Source organism: Phyllobates terribilis, unplaced genomic scaffold (genome assembly GCF_046119375.1).
Source record: "Phyllobates terribilis strain yellow unplaced genomic scaffold, ASM4611937v1 Scaffold_7__3_contigs__length_470593459, whole genome shotgun sequence".
NCBI lineage: Eukaryota > Metazoa > Chordata > Amphibia > Anura > Dendrobatidae > Phyllobates > Phyllobates terribilis.
Genome location: NW_027362767.1, coordinates 185,870,315 through 185,895,760, shown reverse-complemented (window position 1 = coordinate 185,895,760; position 25,446 = coordinate 185,870,315). Strand labels below are relative to the sequence as shown.

The 25,446-nt window shown below is 47.6% G+C and overlaps 1 long non-coding RNA gene and 4 pseudogenes across 1 annotated transcript; all 5 read left to right on the top strand.

Annotated features, from left to right (window-relative positions):
- Positions 1-1,426: 1,426 nt before the first annotated feature.
- LOC141153056 (uncharacterized) lies at positions 1,427-17,312 on the top strand. The gene is made up of 3 exons (XR_012247227.1): positions 1,427-1,557; positions 9,406-9,584; positions 17,195-17,312. It is a non-coding gene; the product is annotated as an uncharacterized lncRNA (long non-coding RNA).
- LOC141155661 (U2 spliceosomal RNA) lies at positions 10,922-11,027 on the top strand (annotated as a pseudogene).
- On the top strand, positions 11,913-12,004 carry LOC141155662 (U2 spliceosomal RNA; annotated as a pseudogene).
- Positions 12,210-14,655, top strand: LOC141153354 (uncharacterized; annotated as a pseudogene).
- Positions 17,313-23,432: 6,120 nt separating the features above from the next.
- Positions 23,433-23,533, top strand: LOC141155660 (U2 spliceosomal RNA; annotated as a pseudogene).
- The last annotated feature ends 1,913 nt before the right edge of the window (positions 23,534-25,446 follow it).

Below are 25,446 nucleotides of genomic sequence, written 5' to 3'. Positions count from 1 at the left end.
CGAGCCCTGCCGTGCGCCCAAACAGTGTTTTTTCCCCAAATATTGGGTATCTGCGTGCCCAGGGGAAATTGCACAACAAATTTTGGGGTCCATTTTTTCTTGTTACCCCTGTGAAAATAAAAAAATTGGGTCTAAAGTAACATTTTTGTGAAAAAAGTTAAATGTTCATTTTTTTCTTCCACATTCAAAAAATTCCTGTGAAGCACCTGAAGGGTTAATAAAGTTCTTGAATGTGGTTTTGAGCACCTTGAGGAGTGCAGTTTTTAGAATGGTGTCACTTTTGCGTATTTTCTGTCATAAAAACCTCTCAAAGTGACTTCAAATGTGATGTGGTCCCTAAAAAAATGGTTTTGTAAATTTTGTTGGAAAAATGAGAAATCGCTGGTCAACTTTTAACCCTTATAGCTCCCTAACAAAAACAAATTTTGGTTCCAAAATTGTGCTGATGTAAAGTAGACATGTGGGAAATGTTATTTATTAACTCTTTTGGGTGACATATCACTCTGATTTTAGGGCTTAAAAATTCAAATTTTGAAAATTGCAAAATTTTCAAAATTTTCGCCAAATTTCCATTTTTTTCACAAATAAACGCAAGTGATATCGAAGAAATTTTTCCACAATCATGAAGTACAATATGTCACGAAAAAACAGTCTCAGAATCAGGGGGATCCGTTGAAGCGTTCCAGAGTAATTACCTCATAAAGTGACAGTGGTCAGAATTGTAAAAATTGGCCTGGTCATTAACGTGCAAACCACCTGCGGGGCTTAAGGGGTTAAATTGGGTACATTATATCCAGAAGGTTTGTATTTAGCGATTGATAATGTGTGCAGATGAATTAATATTAATATATATATTTTCTTGGGATAAAAACTGGTTGAGGTGTATACTTAGGATATGCCACCAATTTTTATGTAATATGCTTATTTACCCTCATTTATATATGCATTTTTACATGCATGTATTTTTAAAGCATTGCCGTTAATGTCTGCATCTTGTATCTTCATAGTAAGTTTATAATGTGTAGTTATTGACCCGTAATGCTTTTTTAAGTTCTCTTTGTTATTAAATTGTAATTGTCTTTTTGAATGGTGATTAAGGGGTTAATTATCAAATTTTTCCCTTGGTTCCTCCCATTGAATTCCTTTGCTTTATGTATAAAAGTGCCTGTTTCAGCCATTTTCCCATAACTCCACCTGATGAAGGCAGCAGATCGCTGCAGAAACGCGTTGTGGGCATTAGAACTTCAATAAAGAGGTTTGCTTTATCCTTATCCAGCGCCTTATCCAGTTCATAGCGCCCCACTGACCTCCTCAATTTGCACACTGTTCACTTTTCCCTTGGGAGTTGTGGCTCGGGGCTGCGGAGATCTAGATACACTTTCAGCTGCAGGACCTGTAGGACCTGCGATGATGTCATCACCCACGTGATCCCACCCGGAACCACGTGATCGGAAGCTCCGTCTGATAACCCAGATGAGACGCTGAAGTCATCGTGGCAGTGCTGTCAGCACCAGCAGCTGTTCAACCTGGGTTGTGCGATCTGCACAACCCACCCAGGTGAGCAGACCGCTGTATCTGCACGCATATTTCATTTCCATACAGGTTCACACAAGCACTGCGCTTTTCCACCCCACCCCCTTTTTTGTCTTCCATGTTCACTAGGAACAGGCTGCCCGCTACATCGTAGGGATTCAGTTTAGTCTTACTGTAGGGACAGCTTTCCCCTATCTTTCCTTAGTACTTGTTGCAGATCATAACAATAAGACTCTTCCAAAATCAGACATTTCTTCCACTTACATTCTGTTGCAGTGTATCGGTCAAGCTATTCACACTAGGAGTCAGTGAAGAATACAGTAGTATTAGTAAATTACAGGCCTGCTATTTAAAACCGCGATTCTCTGTCAGACATATCACCTATAAGATTGTTTCAAAATCAGACATTTTCTCAATTTTCATTTTTTTGCAGTGTGTCGATCAAGCTATTCATATTAGGTGTCTGTGAAGAAGAATAGTATTGCTAAATTTCAGGCCTGCTATTTAAAACTATGAGTCTCTGTCAGACATATCATCTACAAGACTATTCCAAAATCAGCCATTTCTCCCATTTTCATCTGAACTAAAACAGATCTCGGCTCACCCTCTTGGAGCCTTCTTTAGCATGCTAAAAGGAGCAGGAAAAAGCAAAAAATTCAGAATCCGACTTTTCCAAGCAGAGAAATGACTGTTCCACCGATAAGACATTATTCATTGATTTTAGCCATTGGGAACAAATTTGTGGCCTTAGGATGGGGAATTTTTCCAATTCCTGGTCGAAGGTCCGGGCAGTGTTATACTGTGAAACCTTCACTATTTATTTAATCTTTTTGTCACTGTGTGTCCACTTATTCACGTGTGTCCACGTCTTACTAGGATTTTGTCAGATGTGGTTCCCTAACTGGTTCCTCTCTTTGGCAGGTCTAGGGGGGGGGAGTGTGTGGCCATCAGGTTCTGCTCCCCCTTAAACCCCTCTGGCTCTCCTCTTTAGGGAGGAGAGCATTGTTGGTTTCCCTCTTCTGGGAGGGAAGCACAGTCTTTGACTCCCAGTGCCTTGCTCGGGTGAGAACTCGGGCAGGTGCTGGGGGTAAGACTGGGTCGCCTCTGGCTTCGGCTGGAGGTGGCTATTTGTCCCTGTTCCTCGCTGTGGCCTTCTGGCTCGGAGGGATGGCGAATGGTTTGGGGGATCCTTCTCCTGTTGGAGAGGATTTCATGTTGACCAGCATCCTAGTGCACTTTTTTTGTGGCACTTGTCACTTTTTTGAGCGCACTCAGGTTTAGTACACGTATTCGGGTTTTCGATAAATACAATTCTGTTCTCATTTAGAATATGTGCGTTGCTTTTACCAATATTTTGCATTGTAATGTTATCTATCCCTTCCATTCTGAGATAAGCTGCAATAATACATTTGTTCTTTGCTACATCGTTGCACACACACCACATACCTAGCCAGTGGCCTTGTTATCAGCTGCTACCATTTTAACTCAACTGTCCCATCAGTTGGGTGTTGCTGAGTACCACACATTTAAAAAAAAATTGAGGGCCGCTACGATTTCTCTAGTGAAATGCTGGCTCCCTCTGGTGGAGCACTGACTTCTTTAATTTTCTATCTGTGGATGTAAAAAAGATATAAAAAAGTTTGGTCTGAGATGTTGTTTTAAAGTGCTACTGTAGCACCCTGAGGATTCGGCTGCTACAGGAGTATTGCACCTCAACCCAGAGGTGTGATATTCCACTCCCGGGTAAGGATGGAGTGTGGAACTGAGCTCAGATAGACTGCATGCACTACACACATCCCATTTCCGAGGAACAGGCCGACGGTACTCCCACTTAGAAATGTGCAGGTACGACCGAGTCTGTTCCTGGCTGGAGTGGGAGGGGGGTGGTACATCCCATGTAGTGTAGGGGCAGATAGGGGGAGCAGCCTGGGTAAAGTTAGGAGCTCATTGGGTGCTGGTCACCTGAGCTCACACATAGAGGGATATATAAGGTGGGCACCAACTAGGATCAGGGTCAGATGCAGAGAACAAGTCAGACGCAGAGAGTCAGGAGCAGAGGAGAGAAGAAAGATCAAGACCCAGAGTGAGAGAGGAGAAAAGAGAAAGACCCAGAGCACAGAAGAGAAGGGACCCAAGAACCCAAATCAGAGCACCGGGTGAGGAGTCAGCATCAGGGTACCGGAACCCAAGCTGGTGGGGGCAAAAACAATCCCCAGCCAGAGACCGGAGACCGTGGGCAGTGTCTGTCACGGTCACCCACCACATTCACCCCGAAGGCACACCACATGAAGGGTCAGGGAACCCAGGGCCAAGGGTGTCCCAACAGAAGGCCCGAGGGAGCTGGACCTAGGTGAATCACTGGTGGGGACGGCTGAAGAAAGGACAGAGGGAGAGCTCAGGGCCACGCTCCGGACTTGTTTGGGGGTTGGCTGGATCCAGGACCTGGTGGACGCAGCACGGCTCGGGTGGTCACTAGCAGCTGGAGTGACCAGTACAACATCTGCAGTAAGTAAACACCCTTAACTGCACAACCCGAGTCTGTCTTCATTGCCGGCTGCACCGCACCACCACAACCCCCATCCTCTGCGCCTGTCCCCTCTGAGGCTATACCCCTCCCGTTGGGGGTGATCCCACCAAGCTGCGCATCCACCATCAGCCTCAGCGGACCCTGCTGCAGCGGCGGCCACAGTGACCGCATCACAACGGGTGGCGTAGTCGACATTAAGAACTTATAACATCTGTAGGACTGCCACATAACACTGAGCTTGACGCCCTGGGCACGGGACCGGGTCACAGCCGCTCGGAGACTACAACCCCCCATCTGATCCGGTGCCGGGTATTCCCCTCAAAAAGGAATATGTCCCAGGGGGCGCGTCAACTTTGGCGTAGTCGGCAGGATTACGTGCCCGCAACACCCGGGTACTGCGTGCCTGAAGAAAAGTGCAAGTTTACCTCAGAAAGAAGTCTCCCGCCGGTTCCGGAGGGTCCACGCCATCGGACTCCATCACCAGTCGTTTCCCGCCGATTGTCCGCCATTTCCAACTTGTTCCCGCCATCTGCAGAGTTTCCCGCCACTGGGCGACGCTTCCCGCCAAAACCGCAGATTTCCCGCCTTGGAAGAGCAGCGGACGCCATTATGGGCGTGCCAAAGGAGGGCAAGAGGCCACCTCCCATCGTGGGCCGGGACAGAAAATGGCGCCAAAAGTGGAAACCGCCCCCACCAACAGAGACTGTGATGCTGGAGGTGTCTGTCAGCGTGAAAGAACTACCCCTGGAGCTGACAGTCACCGAGTTGCCCCGGGACCGCCCTCTAAGTGGGAGGAGACGAAAGAGAAGAGAAAAGATGGGTGTCGCTTGGAGCAGTCTGGAGCGAGCGCACCCGGAGGCAAGAGGTCTAACGAGGAGTAGCGGAGGAGCTCACCCGGAGATGGAGAGAAAGCAGAACAGCACCGGCCCGCTGGCCAGGAGTCTGCTAGAGACCGAGGAAGGAGGGCAGAGCAGCACCGGCCCGCTGGCCAGGAGCCTGCCGGAAGCAGAGCAGAGCAGCACCGACCCGATGGTCAGGAGCCTGCTAGAGTCCACAACCCCGCTAGGTCTAGCGGAGATCTTAGCGCAGCTCCCCCGAGACCGGGAGTGTGCACAAACTGCCCTGGAGGGCCTCGCACGGAGGATGGCCCGGGTACAGCGTGAGATACTGGCGGAGTGGAGCCGGGAGATGGCCCAGCAAGCTGAAACCAAGACCCGGAGCACGCCAGCCGAGATGAGGAAGGAGACCGCCTCTGAGGATGGCGCGGGAGGACCCAAGGCCGGAGACGGCGCCGAGGAGGGAGCCGAATGCATGGAGGCAGGTAAAGGGGACGCCTATACCCCAAGCCGTGACACCGCTCACCTGCCCCAGCTCCCCGTCGCAGAGCCCGAAAGTCCCCCTGCTGTGCCCGTAGCCGCCACGTCACCGCTATGGACTAGGCCCCGACCGGAAGCCGCCGCAGCGACCCCTGTGACGTCACGCGCCTCGACCCGGAGCGTGACAAAGCAGGAGATACCACCAGCCTGGTCGCAAGGCCTAGTACCCCCGGGCGCCGCATCACCAACAGCGCCCCCTACCTCCGCGGAGCCTCCGGCCTGGTCGCAAGGCCAGGTAGCCCAGGGCGCCGCCGTATTAACGGTGCCCTTCACCTTCCAGGTGCCCCAGGCCTGGCCGCAAGGCCTGGGCAACCCGGGCGCCACCACCACCGCGCCCGCGCCCGCAATACCAAGGGTGCCACACCTGGGGAAGGACTTGTTCAGCCAGCTCACATGGCCGGACGGGCGGCCCTTCATCTGGCCCGAAGGATACCATGAGCTGGAACGGCAGCAGAGGCTAAGACCCCTGGATGAACCCCTGATTCCGGCTCCGAAGCCCGTGGCACGGATCTCGCCCCCGCTAGCGGAAGCGCAGTTTGAGTGGGACCCCACCGGAGAAGATCTAATGGGGTTCACTCAGGAAACCAGGGCAGCTGCAGCAGAGCGCGCTGAGTGTTGCCGACAGCAGCTCGAAGAGTTTGCGAGGGAGCGGAGAGAGAGGCGGGTCCGGGAACAGCAGGCCCAAGTACGGAGTGCCGAGCAGAAGAGCCGGACCAGGAGGGACCCCCGTGCAGCGCACAGTCCCCGTACCACCGGGACTGTAATAAAGTTCAACCAGCAGCACGGGTGGGGCTTCATTCGAGACAACAACACCCCCGGCGACGTCTTTGTCACGCGCAGAGACGTGGAGTCCCATCTGCCGGAGGGGCACAGAGGTCGTGACCTCTACATCGGAGATGAGGTCACCTTTACCCGGCACAAGTGTGCCAAAGGACCTTACGCCCTCCACGTACACCGCCTGACGGAGGAGGAGTTGCGGTGCGAGGAGGAGGAGCAAGAGGACCCGGACGGGTCTGAAGTTCAAAGAGCAGGAGGAAGACGCCGTTGAGTGCGGCAGAGCAGGAGCTGTAAATAAGTTACCCAAAGGGGGTATAAAGAAACTGAAACTGTTGCTGCTAAAATAGTCCCCGTTGGGACCAGTGAACTGTTACCCGTTAACCCCTTCATCCTACAGGCTGAGGACTGTGAGCAGCCATTCCCTTCCCTCTACCTGGCCGAGGACTGAGAGCGGCCAACTTCCCCTGTATATAGTTGCGCTTCCTGAAGCGCCCCCTACCGGTTTTATAGAAAACCAGATTTTCTAAGAGACTGTCGCACTTTTCCCGGACGCACGGTGCACGGTGTCCGGAGGAGGAGCCAGAGACAAGAGAAGTCTACGAGAATGTTTATATAAAAAAGTTTTATATATATAATGTTTTATATGTTTTATATGTTTATATGAAAAATTTTGTATGTTTTGGTGTTATTTATGTCTTTACAGCCCGAGGACGTGCTGTGATTTACCAGGGGGGAATGTAGCACCCTGAGGATTCGGCTGCTACAGGAGTATTGCACCTCAACCCAGAGGTGTGATATTCCACTCCCGGGTAAGGATGGAGTGTGGAACTGAGCTCAGATAGACTGCATGCACTACACACATCCCATTTCCGAGGAACAGGCCGACGGTACTCCCACTTAGAAATGTGCAGGTACGACCGAGTCTGTTCCTGGCTGGAGTGGGAGGGGGGTGGTACATCCCATGTAGTGTAGGGGCAGATAGGGGGAGCAGCCTGGGTAAAGTTAGGAGCTCATTGGGTGCTGGTCACCTGAGCTCACACATAGAGGGATATATAAGGTGGGCACCAACTAGGATCAGGGTCAGATGCAGAGAACAAGTCAGACGCAGAGAGTCAGGAGCAGAGGAGAGAAGAAAGATCAAGACCCAGAGTGAGAGAGGAGAAAAGAGAAAGACCCAGAGCACAGAAGAGAAGGGACCCAAGAACCCAAATCAGAGCACCGGGTGAGGAGTCAGCATCAGGGTACCGGAACCCAAGCTGGTGGGGGCAAAAACAATCCCCAGCCAGAGACTGGAGACCGTGGGCAGTGTCTGTCACGGTCACCCACCACATTCACCCCGAAGGCACACCACATGAAGGGTCAGGGAACCCAGGGCCAAGGGTGTCCCAACAGAAGGCCCGAGGGAGCTGGACCTAGGTGAATCACTGGTGGGGACGGCTGAAGAAAGGACAGAGGGAGAGCTCAGGGCCACGCTCCGGACTTGTTTGGGGGTTGGCTGGATCCAGGACCTGGTGGACGCAGCACGGCTCGGGTGGTCACTAGCAGCTGGAGTGACCAGTACAACATCTGCAGTAAGTAAACACCCTTAACTGCACAACCCGAGTCTGTCTTCATTGCCGGCTGCACCGCACCACCACAACCCCCATCCTCTGCGCCTGTCCCCTCTGAGGCTATACCCCTCCCGTTGGGGGTGATCCCACCAAGCTGCGCATCCACCATCAGCCTCAGCGGACCCTGCTGCAGCGGCGGCCACAGTGACCGCATCACAACGGGTGGCGTAGTCGACATTAAGAACTTATAACATCTGTAGGACTGCCACATAACACTGAGCTTGACGCCCTGGGCACGGGACCGGGTCACAGCCGCTCGGAGACTACAACCCCCCATCTGATCCGGTGCCGGGTATTCCCCTCAAAAAGGAATATGTCCCAGGGGGCGCGTCACTACCTATGTCTGTCAATCAGAGCGTCCTATTGTTTTTCACCCAGGCAGATAGATTGCTTGCAATAGATGTAATGAGTGAATGGAACAATGGAATAATGCAAGAGAATGGGACAATGGTACAATGGAATAATTCAAGAATGGAAGAATGGAATAAGCATTGCATGTGTCATAATGGGCTCCTGGCCTTTATCTGGCTGTGCTGCTGCAGTCAGCTTCGGTCTGCAGGGAGCCTGCAGACTAGGAAGAAGGTGGACCACTGCTTCACCTGGGCAAGCTGAAGATATGGATGAACTCTTTATGTATCTAATGACCAAGTTCTCCAAAAAATATGACGTAGTGATCATGGGAGATTTCAAATATACAGACATTTGTTGGGAATCTCTCTCAAGTAAAGCTAACAGGTCAAGCAAATTCTTATGCTCTCTTGCTGACAACTTTATCTTCCAAAAGGTAGGGGAGAAAACATGGGGATCTGCTACTTTGGATCTAATCCTTATAAACAGGGAGGAAATGGTTGAGGAGGTAAAGGTGGCTGGGACCCTAGGAGGCAGCGATCATGCCATTATAGAATTTTGGATAACTAGAGGAGGAAGACATGTGAAGACTCAAACTTCAAGGTTAGATTTCAGAAAGGCAGATTTTAATAGACTCAGAAAGAGAATAGGAGGGATCCAATGGCTGGATGTCCTTAAGGACAAAAATGTCCAGGAAGGATGGGAAATTTTTAAAAATGAAATTCTCAAAGCACAATCGTTAACAATCCCGAAAAGTAGGAAGAATGGGAAGCATTTAAGGAAACCAGGATGGATGAACACAGAACTTAAACACATGCTAAAAAAAAGAAATGTTTATCCAATGGAAAGAGGGAGGCATATCAAGGGAAGATTATAATGCAGTCTGCAGAACCTGTAGGGCATGTATCAGGTTAGCTAAAGCTAACAATGAATTAAGGCTTGCAAGAGATGTCAAAAGCTATAAAAAAAAGATTTTGGGGGTATGTCAAAAGTAAAAGAAAAGTCAAAGATGCTATAGGATTTTTACAGGATGAAAATGGTGAAATGGTAAGAAAGGATGTTGAGAAGGCCGAACTTTTTAATTCCTATTTTGCATCTGTTTTCTCTCAGAAAGAAAATGTAACATCAACTGATCTTCACTGTCCTATTAAAGGAATAGAAGAATCCAGGTTATCTGTAAACAGAAAGATTGTGAGGGAATATTTAGCTAACATAAATGAGTTCAAATCTCCAGGTCCAGATGAATAACACCCCAGAGTACTGAAGGAGATCGTAGAAGAAATTTTAGAACCACTCTCCATATTCTTTGAAAATTCTTGGCGAACAGGAGAAGTCCCAGAAGACTGGAGAAGAGCAAATGTTGTTCCTATCTTCAAAAAGGGGAAGAAAGTGGACCCAGGGAACTATAGGCCGGTGAGTCTGACTTCTATACCAGGAAAGATCTTTGAACAAATTATTAAACAACATGTATGTAAGTACCTGGATAAGAATAAAGTGATTAACCAGAGTCAGCATGGTTTTGTGACTAACAAGTTATGTCAGACTAACTTCATTTCCTTCTATGACAGAATCACTGACTGGGTGGATCTGGGAAATGCTGTAGATATAGTATATATTAACTTCAGCAAAGCATTTGACAAAGTATCTCACACCATCCTTATTGAAAAAATGACCAAGTATGCAATGGACAAGGCAACTGTTAAATGGATTCATAACTGGTTTAATGATCGGACTCAAAGAGTGGTCGTAAATGGCTTCACATCTAGTTGGATGAATGTCTTAAGTGGGGTACCACAGGGCTCTGTCCTGGGTCCTGTATTGTTCAACATCTTTATCAATGATTTAGATGAAGGAATTGAGGGTAAACTGATTAAATTTGCTGATGACACAAAGCTAGGAGGGATAGCTAATACTAGAGAAAAGAGAGAGAGGCTTCAAAAAGACCTAAATAAACTGGAGCAGTGGGCAGCAACTAACAGAATGGTTTTTAACAGGGAAAAATGCAAAGTCCTACATCTGGGCAATAAAAATTAAAAAAGCATATACAGCATAAGAGGAATAGAGCTAAGCAACAGTACATGTGAAAAAGACTTTGGTATACTAATAGATCATAGACTGAACATGAGTCAACAGTGTGATGCAGCAGCAAAAAAGGCAAATACAATTCTGGGATGTATTAACAGAAGCATACAGTCTAGATCACGTGAAGTCATTATCACACTTTACTCCTCTTTGGTCAGACCTCATCTGGAATACTGTGTACAGTTTTGGGCACCACATTTTAAAAAAGACATCGACAAACTGGAGCAAGTTCAAAGAAGAACAACCAGAATGGTGACCGGTCTGCAAACCATGTCCTATGAGGAATGGTTACAGGATTTGGGAATGTTTAGCTTGCAAAAAAGAAGACTGAGAGGAGACTTAATAGCTGTCTACAAATATCTCAAGGGCTGTCACATTGTAGAAGGATCATCTTTATTCTCATTTGCACAAGGAAAGACTAGAAGCAATGGGATGAAACTGAATGGGAGGAGACACAGATTAGATATTAGAAAAAATTTTTTGACAGTTAGGGTGATCAATCAGTGGAACAGGCTGCCACGAGAGGTGGTGAGTTCCCCTTCAATGGATGTCTTCAAACAGAGGCTGGACAGATATCTGTCTGGGATGATTTAGTGAATCCTGCTTTGAGCAGGGGGTTGGACCAAATGACCCAGGAGGTCCCCTCCAGCTCTACCATTCTATGATTCTATGATTCTCGGCCTTTTGGCTAACATCAAGTGTAGTATCTGTTCTCATTCAGTATATGTGCATTGCTTTTACCAATATATTGTATTGTAATGTTATCTATCTATCTATCTATCTATCTATCTATCTATCTATCTATCTATCTATCTATCTATCTATCTATCTATCCCTTCCTTCCTGAGATGAGCTGCAATAATGCATTTGTCCTTTGCTACACCGTTGTACACACCACATACCTAGCCAGTGGCCTTGTTATCAGCTGCTACCGTTTTATCTCAACTGTCCCATCAGTTGGGTGTTGCTGAATACCACGCCTTTAAAAAAAATTTGGGGGCCGCTATGATTTCTTTAGTGAAATGCTGGCTCCCTCTGGTGGAGCACTGACTTCTTTAATTTTCTATCTGTGGATGAAAAAAAAGATATAAAAAAGTTTGGGCTGAGATGTTGTTTTAAAGTGCTACCTAAGTCTGTCAATCAGAGCATCCTATTGTTTTTCACCCAGGCAGGTAGATTGCTTGCAATAGATGTAATGAGTGAATGGAACAATGGAATAATGCAAGAGAATGGGACAATGGTACAATGGAATAATTCAAGAATGGAAGAATGGAATAAGCATTGCATGTGTCATAATGGGCTCCTGGCCTTTATCTGGCTGTGCTGCTGCAGTCAGCTTCGGTCTGCAGGGAGCCTGCAGACTAGGAAGAAGGTGGACCACTGCTTGTTTGTTCACTAATTAGTTATCCTCTCCCCAACACCTGGTCTTGAGGGGAGTGGAACAGCAGGGGGGGAGGGGAGAATGTGTGAAAATAGGCAGACTTATGCAGAATAAAATCATGACCGTGGGCTTCAGCTGCAACAAGCAGTAAAGTTGTGGGTTTTAAGGTGTCTATTGATGAACAACATGTCTTCCTAAGGGGAGTCTTTGTCCCTATCCCTACAATGGGTGCCTTCTTGAGGTCAGGGTGCAGCCATAGGCTGAAACCACTTCAGGTTATCGCTTCTTGGCCTTTTGGCTAAGATCAAGTGTAGTATCTTTCGAAAAGGCGGCTTTGGCCGTCGGCCGCCCTAGTAGATTGATACATTATGCACACTGGGGTTTAGGCGCTTGTTAGTATGCCAGGTGGCTAATATAGTCATCTGGTGGAAAGCATGATTGGAGGATTGATGACCTTCGGGTGCCTTAACTCACTGGGAACTGGGAACCCCACTTGAGTTTCTGGCACAATTGCACAAGCACTTCAAATTTTCTTTCGTTGCACACACCCTTATTCCGGGCCTCCTGGCCTTAGGATGGGTAATTTTTCGATTCCCGGGCAGTATTATGCTGTGAAATCTTCACTATTTATTTAATCTTTTGTCACTGTGTGTCCACTTATTCACGTGTGTCACGTCCTACTAGGGTTTTGTCGGGATGCTGTTCCCTAACTGGTTCCTCTCTTGGCAGGCCTAGGGGGGGAGTGTGTGGCCATCAGGTTCCGCTCCCCCCTGAACCCCACTGGCTCTCTTCTTTCGGGAGGAGAGCATTGTTGGCTTCCCTCTTCCTGAAGGGAAGCACAGTCTTTGGCTCCCAGTGCCTTGCTCGGGTGAGAACTCGGGCAGGTGCTGGGGGTAAGATTGGGTCGGCTCTGGCTTTGGCTGGAGGTGGCTATTTGTCCCTGTTCCTGTGGCCTTCTGGCTCAGAGGGACGGGGAATGGTTTGGGGGACCCTTCTCCTGTTGGAGAGGGTTTCATGTTGACCAGCATCCTAGTGCACTTTTTTTGTGGCACTTGTCACTTTTTGGAGCGCACTCGGGTTTACTACACGTATTCGGGCTTTTGAAAAAATCTGTTTTTATAAGAATACAAGAGTTACGATCTACACTTGATGAGTGCGATCAAACTCAGAAGGAGAAGAGCTTCGGAGCCCAGCTGACATCGGAGAAGGAAGGCGGAGATCGATTGGAGGAAGAAGCTCTACAGAATACAGAAGAAGACAAAGACTCTGAGAAGAATCGGGCTGTCCTGAGGAATCTTCGAGGAAGAAAATCAGCGAGACAAAGACCTTTCGGGGAATTTGTCCAGAAATCAACGGGAAAAGAATCTGTATAGCTCCACCCCTTCCGAGAAGAGTTCCAAATCCATCTCCAAGAATCCACTGCAGGAGGAAAGCCATGGCAAGCTCCGGGAAGAAGGCCGAAAGGAAGAGCCTGGAGCAGGGGACCGCCAGGAAGGCCCAGCCAGTAGCTGCTTCTGCCCCCAAGGACTCTGCCCCTGCGACCAGCCAGCAGAACCCCAGAAGCCCTGCCAGGAAGCTTCAGCCCTGGAGCCCTGGATGAGGCAGACGGTGGCCTTGAAGCTCAAGGAAGTGGGTTGGAGGGTGCCAGACATGTCCTCGGACATGTTCTGCCAGAAGATGCTGCTGGATTGAGACTTCTCCTGGTCGGATATCTTCAGCATCCAGACCTTCTTGACGGGGATCTTCTTCGTCACCTTTGCCATGGTGAACACCTGCAGGAGGTTTTGGGAAATGGTATGTGCAAAAGGACCCGATAACTCTTTTTCTGCCTTCACAGGTAGCTGCCCTATCCAGAGGGACAAGAGGAGGATCATGGTCTCCATGCGCAACCCACACACCCCAGGCAACGACATATGCACCTTCCTGAGACACTTCTGTTTGGTTGTGAAGGAACCCTCTCACATCCTGAATGAACTCGGCTTCTGGACAGGTAAGTGGTCAGTGACCGTTAGAATCCTCAGGGACCCAACTTACTCGGACGGACTTCAGCACCTGCCCCCAACATTCTCCCTCTGCAATTCCTATGGACTCATCTATTACCTGGACATGCCGCGGAACAGCAGGAGATGCGGCAGGAACGGTCATGAGATGAAGGACTGCAGGAGGACGCCTGCAGGATTTGTCGAGTGACGGGACACAGCTCAAAGGATTGCCCAAAGAAGACGTTCTGCAACGTGTGTGGGCTGGCGGCTCAGCTCTGCAAGGATTGCCCCAAGTGAGAGAGATCCTGGGCATCGGTGGTTGCGGCGACCCCAGTTCTGGAGGACAAGGCCCCGGCGACCAGGCCTGTGAAGACCAAGGATGCGACGACCAAGGCCCCAGCGGCTAAAGCCGAGACGACCAAGGCCAAAGCAGGAAAGGAGTCGGCAGCCATAGCTCCAGCGGTGGTCCCAGCAGCCCTGAAGCCGAAGGAGAAGAAGAGTAAGCCAAAGGAGGGTAAGAGTTCTGCCGCCCCTATCCTGATCCCTTCCCCCGCCATCCCCGTCCAACCCTCCCCCACCCCGGCCACCCCTGCTGAGGATTCTACCTCCTCCTCCTACTCCTACTCCCCAGCAGGTGTCCTTTCCCCTGTTCCGGCAGCCACTCTCCCTCCCCAGACCATGGTAGCCATGGAATTAACCTTTCCTTCACCCACTGCTATCTATACCAAGGAGGATTTTCCCTATCTTGTCTCCGCAGCTCCAAACCCGGGGAAAGAGGAAGGTGGAGGCCAGCCCCGCTGCTGAAACCTCCAAAAAGAAGCTTCTCGGATACGCAGGCGAAGAGATGGACACCCTTCCTGAGTTTGAGGAGATGGAGCACATGGTCGAGACCCTGGTGGCCAAGCCAGAAGAGGAGGAACTGGTGGTCACTGAGATCGAGGCCACATTGCTCAATCAGGTGGAGGAAGAGGGTCTGCTGGAGATCCCGTCACCAGCAGTCAACACTGATGAGGGACCACCCAACTGGAGTGGTAACTAAAGTGTATCGCCTGCGCCAACTTTTTCCTTTTTCCCTACATGATGGCTAATATGAACTTTATCTACATTACTGTTAGGAGCATCAGGGACAAGTCCAGACGTCAGACTGTTTATGCTTTTCTTACTGCTCAGTTGTATGATGTTTATATGTTGCAGGAATGTTCCCTTCTCTCCTCTAGGTCCTTCAAACATCTGTCAAAGAGTTGGTCTATTCTCATCAGATCTATATCCACAGGTGTACACCACCAAAATAGTCATGTTAAGTAGGGGAAAGGGGAAGTAAGAGAAGTGTGGATATATAGAAATATTTAAAATTCATAAACTTTATTAATTTATTAAAATCCTTTACGTACAAAATTTCTCATGCATCTATAGATGCATATAAGGTAACCATCTATTGGAGTATAAAGACGGTACCCACTAATAAATCTGGCTAGATGTAGTGTAGGACAAATTTGGGACACCTCAGTCCAGTCCCTCTAATATAGGACCGAGGTTATGTGTGCATGATATCCCCATATATTGGAATAGCCTCGATGTTAATATCAGGTGGAGCAGTTATACAAATCCAATTGAAGATTGGAAAAATTAGTTGCTATCATGGCAAAATATTTTATCCCACTGTCATGTATGAATCTGCCTTGGGGCACGACTGTTCACCACCTGATTAACATGTATACATGAGCTGACATTTGTCTAGAGGTTGGTGATATTATGGCACTGATAGATATCAACTATCATCACTCACTCTCTGCCCAATCCCGCAGTTGTCCATAATGAAATGCACTGTGTGTGTATTTATACTTGTTATAATTTAGCCGGCACCATTTGAAATCATTAGCAGGAGGAAAGCCTCACTGCCAAGCCATCATATCTCTTATAGCATCGAGGAGCAGTCCGCTAAGCCGAACGACTCCTCACATGTCAGGTCCTAATGATCGCACTAATGTTCAGCATGCCTGGCTGAACAGCTGATTGCTGGGGTGAGGAGCAGTCTGGTGTCCCCTGTCTCACTCCCCGTACATGTGCTCAGCGTGCCCAGCTCAAACAGCTGATTGTTGCAGTGAGGAGCAGTCCGCTATCTCCTGGCTCTCTCACCGCACAGGTGCTTAGGGTGCCCAGCTCGAACAGCTGATCACTGCAGTTAGGGCACTTAGAGTCTCTGCTGTCCGCTGCAGCTTTGAATATTAATGCGGCTCCCCCTATTTCAGAGTGCCGCATTCATGCTAATGATTTCAAATGGTGCCGGCTAAATTATAACAAGTATAAATACACACACAGTGCATTTCATTATGGACAACTGCGGGATTGGGCAGAGAGTGAGTGATGATAGTTGATATCTATCAGTGCCATAATATCACCAACCTCTAGACAAATGTCAGCTCATGTATACATGTTAATCAGGTGGTGAACAGTCGTGCCCCAAGGCAGATTCATACATGACAGTGGGATAAAATATTTTGCCATGATAGCAACTAATTTTTCCAATCTTCAATTGGATTTGTATAACTGCTCCACCTGATATTAACATCGAGGCTATTCCAATATATGGGGATATCATGCACACATAACCTCGGTCCTATATTAGAGGGACTGGACTGAGGTGTCCCAAATTTGTCCTACACTACATCTAGCCAGATTTTTTAGTGGGTACCATCTTTATACTCCAATAGATGGTTACCTTATATGCATCTATAGATGCATGAGAAATTTTGTATGTAAAGGATTTTAATAAATTAATAAAGTTTATGAATTTTAAATATTTCTATATATCCACACTTCTCCTACTTCCCCTTTCCACAACTTAACCTTCAAACATCTGGCCAGGGAGTGGTCCCACGGTCCGTCCTACTGGTCCTGTGGGGGTGACTGCAAGTCTGCAGGGATTGCAATTCTGATCAGGCGGGGCGCATTCACGTTCAGGAGCTCGTCTGAGGCAGGGCTCTTGTCGTAGACGGCAACTGTGCGGGGAAACCAGTCTGGTTCATCAACGTGTATGAGTCCCCACTGAAGAATGAGCGTTTGGAGCTTTTCCAGACCCTGCAGCTTCAGTTTGCCACCTCCAGGACCTTAGTGATGGCCGTGGATTTCAACTGCCCCATTGACGTGGACTTTTGTAGTTCCAGCACATCTGCCAAGTTGCACGTCCAAGTTGCTCATCGAGATGGTAACCGAGGCCTCTCTTCAAGACCTGGTGGGCTCCATGGGGAGAGGCTCCATGAACTATTCGTGGAGCCAACCCGATGTCTTGCTCCGCTCCAGGATTGACTTTGTGTTCACCTCTCGGGCAGTCAGGCAGAGTAGGCCCTCGATGGTCCCCTGTTTCTTCTCCGACCACAGAGCCATTCACTTACAAGGTGTCCTCGGTGACGGTTTTCCGTCCGGCCCTGGCTCCTGGAAACGGAATTACACTCTGCTGGCTCAGGCTGAAGTCGTGGAGGAGCTGAGAGCAGCCTACGCAATGTGGCGGTCCTACAAGCTTCCAAACAGTCTCTGATTGGAGGGAGTATGTTAAACTTGAGTTTTGCTGTTTCTTTCAGGCCAAGGGTCGACAACAGGCATGTGAGAAGAGGAGGGACTTCAGAGGGCTGCAGCGCAAACTGCAGTCGCTGCAGGACATCCTTTACTGTGCCTGGGATGTGAGGGAGGAGCTGGAGGAGACCAAGAAGAGCCTAAAAAGGCACTTTGAGGAGGAGTCCAAGTGAATGCAGTGACTGCAAAGGCTGCCAAAAATTCGGACGCAACCCAATACCCCTTTGAAGAGACATAGAGGAAGGTCTCAGTAAAAAAAATGTTCACATTATAAAGGAGTGGGTCTACTATAGTGGTAATGTCCATGTTGTGACTGCAAGGGCTGCCAAAATTTAGGAAAAACCCCACTAAGAATTTAAAGACACACAGAGCAGGGCTACAGTAACAAGGTACGACATGTTCCCATTAGAAAGGAGAGGGTCTGCTATACAGTTATAGGGTATGCAGTGAGTCCAATGGCTTACCAATTTTAGGAAAAACCCCACTAAGAATTTAAAGACAAGACGCATAGAGCAGGGCCACAGTAACAAGTACGACATGTTCCCATTAGAAAGGAGAGGGTCTCGCATAGTGTTGGCCTATGCAGTGAATGCAAGGGCTGCCAAAAATTGGAAGGCACTCCAATGCCCCTTGGAAGAGACTTAGAGGGTCTCATAATAAAATGTTCCCATTAGAAAGGAGCAGGTCTCTTATACTTGTAATGCCCATGCAATAAGTGTATGGGCTGACAAACATTTACCCCTGGGGGTATACATGAACATACTGTATAAATTTTTTTTATGGACATCATAAACACCCTTTAAAAGAATGATGTGGGTCTTGCATCACGGACTACGGTCACCCTGGTGATATGGTGGTGGAGGATGAGGAGAAGGAGAAGAAAAAGAGCAAATAGCCCAAATCAGCAAGCGTATACCCATGTGTGGGAGTGAAGAGGTGCATGGGAATACACCTCCCAAAAAAAGACACTGAATTTGAGTTTATGTTACGCTTCTATCATTCGGTGGTGTTGAGAAGTCTGGCCCAATCCAGTCCTTGTTCATTTTCATAAGAGTCAGCCTGTCAGCATTTTCAGTTGACAGGCAGATGCGGTTATCAGTTATAATTCCACCAGCAGCAGTAAAAACCCGCTCTGATAAAACTCTAGCGTCAGGGCAGCCCAGGACCTCCAAGGCGTAGAGAGCCAGTTCATTCCACGTATCCAGCTTTGATACCCAATAATTAAAAGGCACAGAGGAATCACGGAGGACGTTGGTACGGTCGTCAAGGTACTCTCTCAGCATCTTCCCAAACTTTGCACTCCTTGTGAGAGTACCCCGCACCTCAGGGCCTGTGCGATGGGAGGTTCTGAGAAAACTGTCACAGAACTATGACAGTGTTCCCCTGCCTTTGCTGGATTGCATTTGTGTCTCTCTCGCCTGTAATCCTTGGTTGTCCAATGAACTGTGACCTCTGCCGCCAGCGTTTTCAGGTGGGAATGTTTTTAATAGTTCCGCAACAAGGGCTTTCTGGTACTGCCCCATTTTTGTAGACCTGTCCGCCTCACGAATAAGAGATATAAAGTTCCTCTTGTAGCGTGGGTCTAGAAGTGTCACCAACCAGTAATGACTGACACCCAAAACTTTGAGAACGCAAGGGTCATGGGAAAGGCAGCATAACATAAACTCAGCCATGCGTGCCAGACTGCAAACAGGCAAGACTTCCGTGTCCTCGCCAAGAGGATGACTGATCATGCTCTCTTCCTCCTCCTCCTCCTTTCTGTCCTCTGGCCATCCACGCTGAACAGATGGTATGACAGTTGTGCAGATAGTACCATCTATAACGCATGAAACTAGCTCCTGTTCTTCCTCCTCCTTCTCCTCTTCCTCATTATCACCCAATCCACGTTGGGATGAGATGAGGCTGGGCTGTGTGTATGGTTCCTTGCTCCATCTCGTCGTGCTCCGCCTGCAATGCATCCTCTTTGATTGTGAGCAGAGAGCATTTCAGAAGATAGAGGAGCGGGATGGTGACGCTAATTATGGCGTCATCGCCGCTCACCATCTTGGTGGAGTCCTCAAAGTTTTGGAGGATGGTACATATGTCTGACATCCATGTCCACTCCTGAAGTCTTATGTGTGGAGTCTGAACTGAATACAGACTGCCTTGTTGATGCTGGTACTCAACAACTGCCCTCTTCTGCTCACAAATCCTTCCCAACATCTGCAGTGTAGAGTTCCAATGCATGGGGACATCACAAACCAGTCTGTGAGCCAGAAGCTGCAAACGCTGCTGATACACGGCAAGGGTGGCGGAAGCTGTAGGTGACTTTCTAAAATGGGCACACAGGCAGCGTACTTTAACAAACAGATCTGGCAGCTCCGGGTAGGATTTGAGAAACAGCTGAACCACGAGGTTAAGCACATGGGCCAGGCATGGCCTCGACTCAGAGCCGCCACCAGGTTCCGGCCATTGTCACACACGACCATGTCTGACTGTAGGTTCAGCAGTGTGAGCCACAGATCTGCCTGCTCTTTCAGAGCTGTCCACAACTCTTCAGCATTGTGTGGCTTGTCACCTAAGCATATTAGCTTCAGCACAGCCTGTTGCCGCTTGGCCGAGGCAGTGCTGAAGTGATTCCAGCTTGTGACTGATGTAGTCATTTCGGAGATAGAGGCTGAAGAGGAGAAGGAGGATACGGTGCAGGAGCTGTAGACTGTGGGGGCAACCCTGATTGACCTAGGGCCCGCAATCCTTGGCGTCGGGAGGACGTGTTCCGTCCCAAGGTCTGACTGGGTCCCAGCTTCCCGTATGTTAACCCAGTGTGCCGTCAGCGAGATGTACCATCCCTGCCCACAAGCACTTGTCTACGTTTCCGTGGTTAGGTGGACTTTCCCGGTAACTGCGTTGTTGAGGGCACAGCTAATGTTTAGGGACACGTGCTTGTGTAATGCACACCGGGAAAAATAGTGGCGGCTGGGGACTGAGTACCGAGGGTCGGCCACCATCAGGTTGCAGAATGCTTCCGTCTCCACGAGCCTAAAAGGCAACATTTCGAGCACAAGCAGTCGTGAAATGTGGGAATTTAGTACTGTGGCCTGTGGGGCATTGGCTGCGCATTTGCGCTTGTGTTCCAAGGATTGGGGTATGGACAACTGAACGCTGCGCTGGGAAAAGGACGTGGACGTGCTTCCTGATGCTGCTACTTGAGAGTGTGCAACAGCAGGTGCAGGGCAGGAGGCATCTTCGCATGCACCATGGACAGGGGATTGGCTTGCATGCACAACAGCGGAAGAAGCAATGGTGCCACCCACAGACACTGTTCCTGCACCCTGGGGTTCAGCCCACAAAGTCGGGTGCTTTGCTGCCATGTGCTTTATCATACTGGTGGTGGTCAGGCTGGTCGTTTTGCTACCCTGCTGATGCTGGCCTGGCAGGTGTTGCAAATGGCCTTTTTGGGATTATCGACAGAGTCTTTAAAAAACAACCAGACTCGGGAAGACCTAACAGTTGTAATGGCCACTTCCTTCGTGTTGGTGTTACGGGGAATGGTTTCCTGCCTTCTTTCTGTGGCCACCACACTGCTTCTTCCTGCCTGTTGGGGTGCTCTGCCTCCCTCCCCCTGTGTGCTGCTCTCCTCACTCTGCATGTCCTCCTGCCAGGTTGGGTCAGTTACTATATCATCCACCACCTCATCTTCCACTTCCGTACTCTGATCCTCCTCCTGACTTTTAGCAATTGTGTCTCATTATTATCCACCTCTTGTGACACTTTCCCACCATTGCTTTCGTATGACCGTGGCTGCTCAAATATTTGGGCATTGCTATATGCGATTTCCTTTTGCCCTGGTTCAAGTGGACTGGGCGAGAGGCCCGAATCTATAAATGGAAAAGTGAACAGCTCTTCAGAGTGTCCAAGTGTGGGATCAGTTGTCTCTGGGCACTCGGCATGGTGGGAGGAAGGAGGTTCAGGGTGAGGAATATGCGGTCCAGACTCACAGCTACTGAGACTTAACCGTGTGGAAGACAAGGTGGTGGTGGTGGTGGTGGCTAAGTGACTGGAAGCATTATCTGCTATCCAACCAATAACCTTTTCACACTGCCCTGTGTTCAATAGTGGTGTGCTGCGGTTCCATATTAATTGGGACAGGAAGGTCGAGCGAGAAGATGTGGGTGTTTGTTGTGGCACAATTTCAGCTTGCCCACGGCCTTGGCCTCTGCATGCACCATCATCACCATCACGTCCAGTTCCCCGTCCCTTGCCACGTGCCTTGCCCATTTTAAATGGAAGACAATATCTTCCACCCTCACAACAAATGACTAAATTTGGAGCGAACTTATATGTGATACGTGTGACGGAGAAAACACAGTTTTAAATACCTGGCCTGTAGGTAACTATTTTGAACAGCAAACTGGTGTCAATTGCTTCACTGACAGACTGAAATTTTTTCAACGGAGGCCAGAAATGGTAGAATTTTCAGCGCAATTATATGTGATCCATGTGACGGACAAACCACAATTTTAAATAGCTGGATTTCTAGCGCTGTAATATGGAAAGGACCTGGCTGTATTCTGCAGTGTCAACAAGCAAATGGCTCAGAAAAACGGTGTTCTCTGGATTGCTTTTTAAGCAAATAATGAGGATTAAGATCCAAAAAAAAATTATTCCTGGCCCCTGAGACCTGGGCCTATTTCTAGAAATATATATCAGCACCAGCAGACAGAACTGGAATGGAGCCTCTTGTCCTATGTGTACTGCAGTCTGCTATATACCCTGCCTGCCTACCTATATATACTGCCTGCCTGATATCTCTGCAGATGGATTAGTCCTCAGAAGGACTGTTTGTTGAGATGGATATGTGTCTCTAATATAGTTTGGTACACCTACACTAACTAGAAACAAGCAAATCTCTCCCTAGCTCAGCAGCAGCTCTCCCTGCACTGTCTGCTTCCGGAGTGACTGTGCCGAGCATGGCGGTGTCATGTCTGATATAGACCTGATGACGCTGTGCGGCCAGTCAATCACTATAATGCCACAACCAACATGACTATGGCATTACAGTGACTGGCTGGCAATCCCTGCATGTTCATTGACTCTGTAAAGAGCGCCAAACATGCAGAGAGGGGACCCGAGCTCCGCCGAGCAACCCCGGAAATACTCAGCGAGCACCGAGCACCCCTACTAAGGGGAAATGGATGGTATGGAAACTTAAAGCACATTTTGGAAGCTTGCATTACGATGTTATGGAAATTTAAAGTATGGTTTCTGGGAAAATGTGTATTGTGTACCAAAATTATGTTGTATTTTGTTTTTTATATATGAGGTTTTGGTATCGAGATGATGAATATCAGCTGCCTATAGTATGTTTTATGTTATTAAGCATTTATTTCTGATGAAACCTTATCTGTTCTCATTTAGTATATGTGCATTGCTTTTACCAATATATTGTATTGTAATGTTATCTATCTATCTGTCTGTCTATCTGTCTGTCTGTCTGTCTGTCTATCTATCTATCTATCCCTTCCTTCCTGAGATAAGCTGCAATAATGCATTTGTCCTTTGCAACACCGTTGCACACACACCATATACCTAGCCAGTGGCCTTGTTATCAGCTGCTACCGTTTTATTTCTTTAGTGAAATGCTGGCTCCCTCTGGTGGAGCACTGACTTCTTTAATTTTCTATCTGTGGATGAAAAAAATATATAAAAAAGTTTGGTCTGAGATGTTGTTTTAAAGTGCTACCTATGTCTGTCAATCAGAGCATCCTATTGGTTTTCACCCAGGCAGGTAGATTGCTTGCAATAGATGTAATGAGTGAATGGAACAATGGAATAATGCAAGAGAATGGGACAATGGAAGAATGGAATAATTTAAGAATAGAAGAATGGAACAAGCACTGCAACGTGTCATAATGGGCTTCTGGCCTTTATCTGGCTGTGGTGCTGCAGTCAGCTTCGGTCTGCAGGGAGCCTGCAGACTAGGAAGAAGGTGGACCGCCGCTTGTTTGTTCACTAATTAGTTATCCTCTCCCCATCTTGAGGCGCATGGGACAGCAGGGGGGAGAGGAGAATGTGTGAATATAGGCAGACTTATACAGATAAAAACAGCATGCGTGGGTTGCAGCTGCAACAAGCAGTAAGTTTGTGGGTTTTAAGGTGTCTATTGATGATCAACATGTCTTCCTAAGGGGAGTCTTTGTCCCTATCCCTACAATGGGTGCCTTCTTGAGGCCAGGGTGCAGCCATAGGCCGAAACCGATTTAGGTTATCGCTTCTCAGCCTTTTGCCTAAGATCAAGTGTAGTATCTGTTCTCATTTAGTATATGTGCATTGCATTTACCAATATATTGTATTGTAATGGAATCTATCTATCTATCTATCTATCTATCTATCTATCTATCTATCTATCTATCTATCTATCTATCTATCTATCTATCTATCTATCCCTTCCTTCCTGAGATGAGCTGCAATAATGCATTTGTCCTTTGCTACACCGTTGTACACACCACATACCTAGCCAGTGGCCTTGTTATCAGCTGCTACCGTTTTATCTCACCTGTCCCATAAGTTGGGTGTTGCTGAGTACCACACATTTAAAAAATTTTTTGGAGCCGCTATGATTTCTTTAGTGAAATGCTGGCTCCCTCTGGTGGAGCACTGACTTCTTTAATTTTCTGTCTGTGGATGAAAAAAAAGATATAAAAGTTTGGTCTGAGATGTTGTTTTAAAGTGCTACCTAAGTCTGTCAATCAGAGCATCTCTACTGCATTATCTGTATTCAGAGTTATCCGTGTGTTACCTGTGGTGTTACATAGGACTGCAGGTGACATCTACATTATGTGTATTCAGAGTTATCAGTGTTAGCTGTGGTGTTACATAGGACTGCAGGTGACATCTACATTATCTGTATTCAGAGTTATCACTGTGTTATCTGTGGTGTTACATAGGACTGCAGGTGACATCTACATTATGTGTATTCAGAGTTATCAGTGCTAGCTGTGGTGTTACATAGGACTGCAGGTGACATCTACATTATCTGTATTCAGAGTTATCACTGTGTTATCTGTGGTGTTACATAGGACTGCAGGTGACATCTACTACATTATCTGTACTCAGAGAGTTATCACTGTGTTATCTGTGGTGTTACATAGGACTGCAGGTGACATCTACTGCATTATCTGTACTCAGAGAGTTATCACTGTGTTATCTGTGGTGTTACATAGGACTGCTGGTGACATCTACTACATTATCTGTACTCAGAGAGTTATCACTGTGTTATCTGTGGTGTTACATAGGACTGCAGGTGACATCTAAATTATCTGTATTCAGAGTTATCAAAGTGTTAGTTGTGGTGTTACATAGGACTGCAGGTGACATCTACTACATTATCTGTACTCAGAGAGTTATCACTGTGTTATCTGTGGTGTTACATAGGACTGCAGGTGACATCTACTGCATTATCTGTACTCAGAGAGTTATCACTGTGTTATCTGTGGTGTTACATAGGACTGCAGGTGACATCTAAATTATCTGTATTCAGAGTTATCAAAGTGTTAGTTGTGGTGTTACATAGGACTGCAGGTGACTTCTACATTATCTGTATTCAGAGTTATCACTGTTATCTGTGGTGTTACATAGGACTGCAGGTAACATCTACATTATCTGTATTCAGACCTATCAGTGTTAGTTGTGGTATTACATAGGACTGCAGGTGACTTCTACATTATCTGTATTCAGAGTTATCACTGTTATCTGTGGTGTTACATAGGACTGCAGGTAACATCTACATTATCTGTATTCAGAGCTATCAGTGTTAGTTGTGGTGTTACATAGGACTGCAAGTAACATCTAAATGATCTGTATTCAGAGTTATCAAACTGTTAGTTGTGGTGTTACATAGGACTGCAGGTGACATCTACATTATCTGTATTCAGAGATATCAGTGTGTTAGCTGTGGTGTTACATGGGACTGCACGTGACATCTACTACATTATCTGTACTCAGAGAGTTATCACTGTGTTATCTGTGGTGTTACATAGGACTGCAGGTGACATCTACATTATCTGTATTCAGCGCTATCAGTGTGCTAGTTGTGGTGTTACATAGGACTGCTGATGACATCTACATTATCTATATTCAGAAATATCAGTGTGCTAGCTGTGGTGTTACATGGGACTGCTGGTGACATCTACATTATCTGTATTCAGAGTTATCAAAGTGTTAATTGTGGTGTTACATAGGACTGCAGGTGACAAATACATTATCTGTATTCAAAATTATC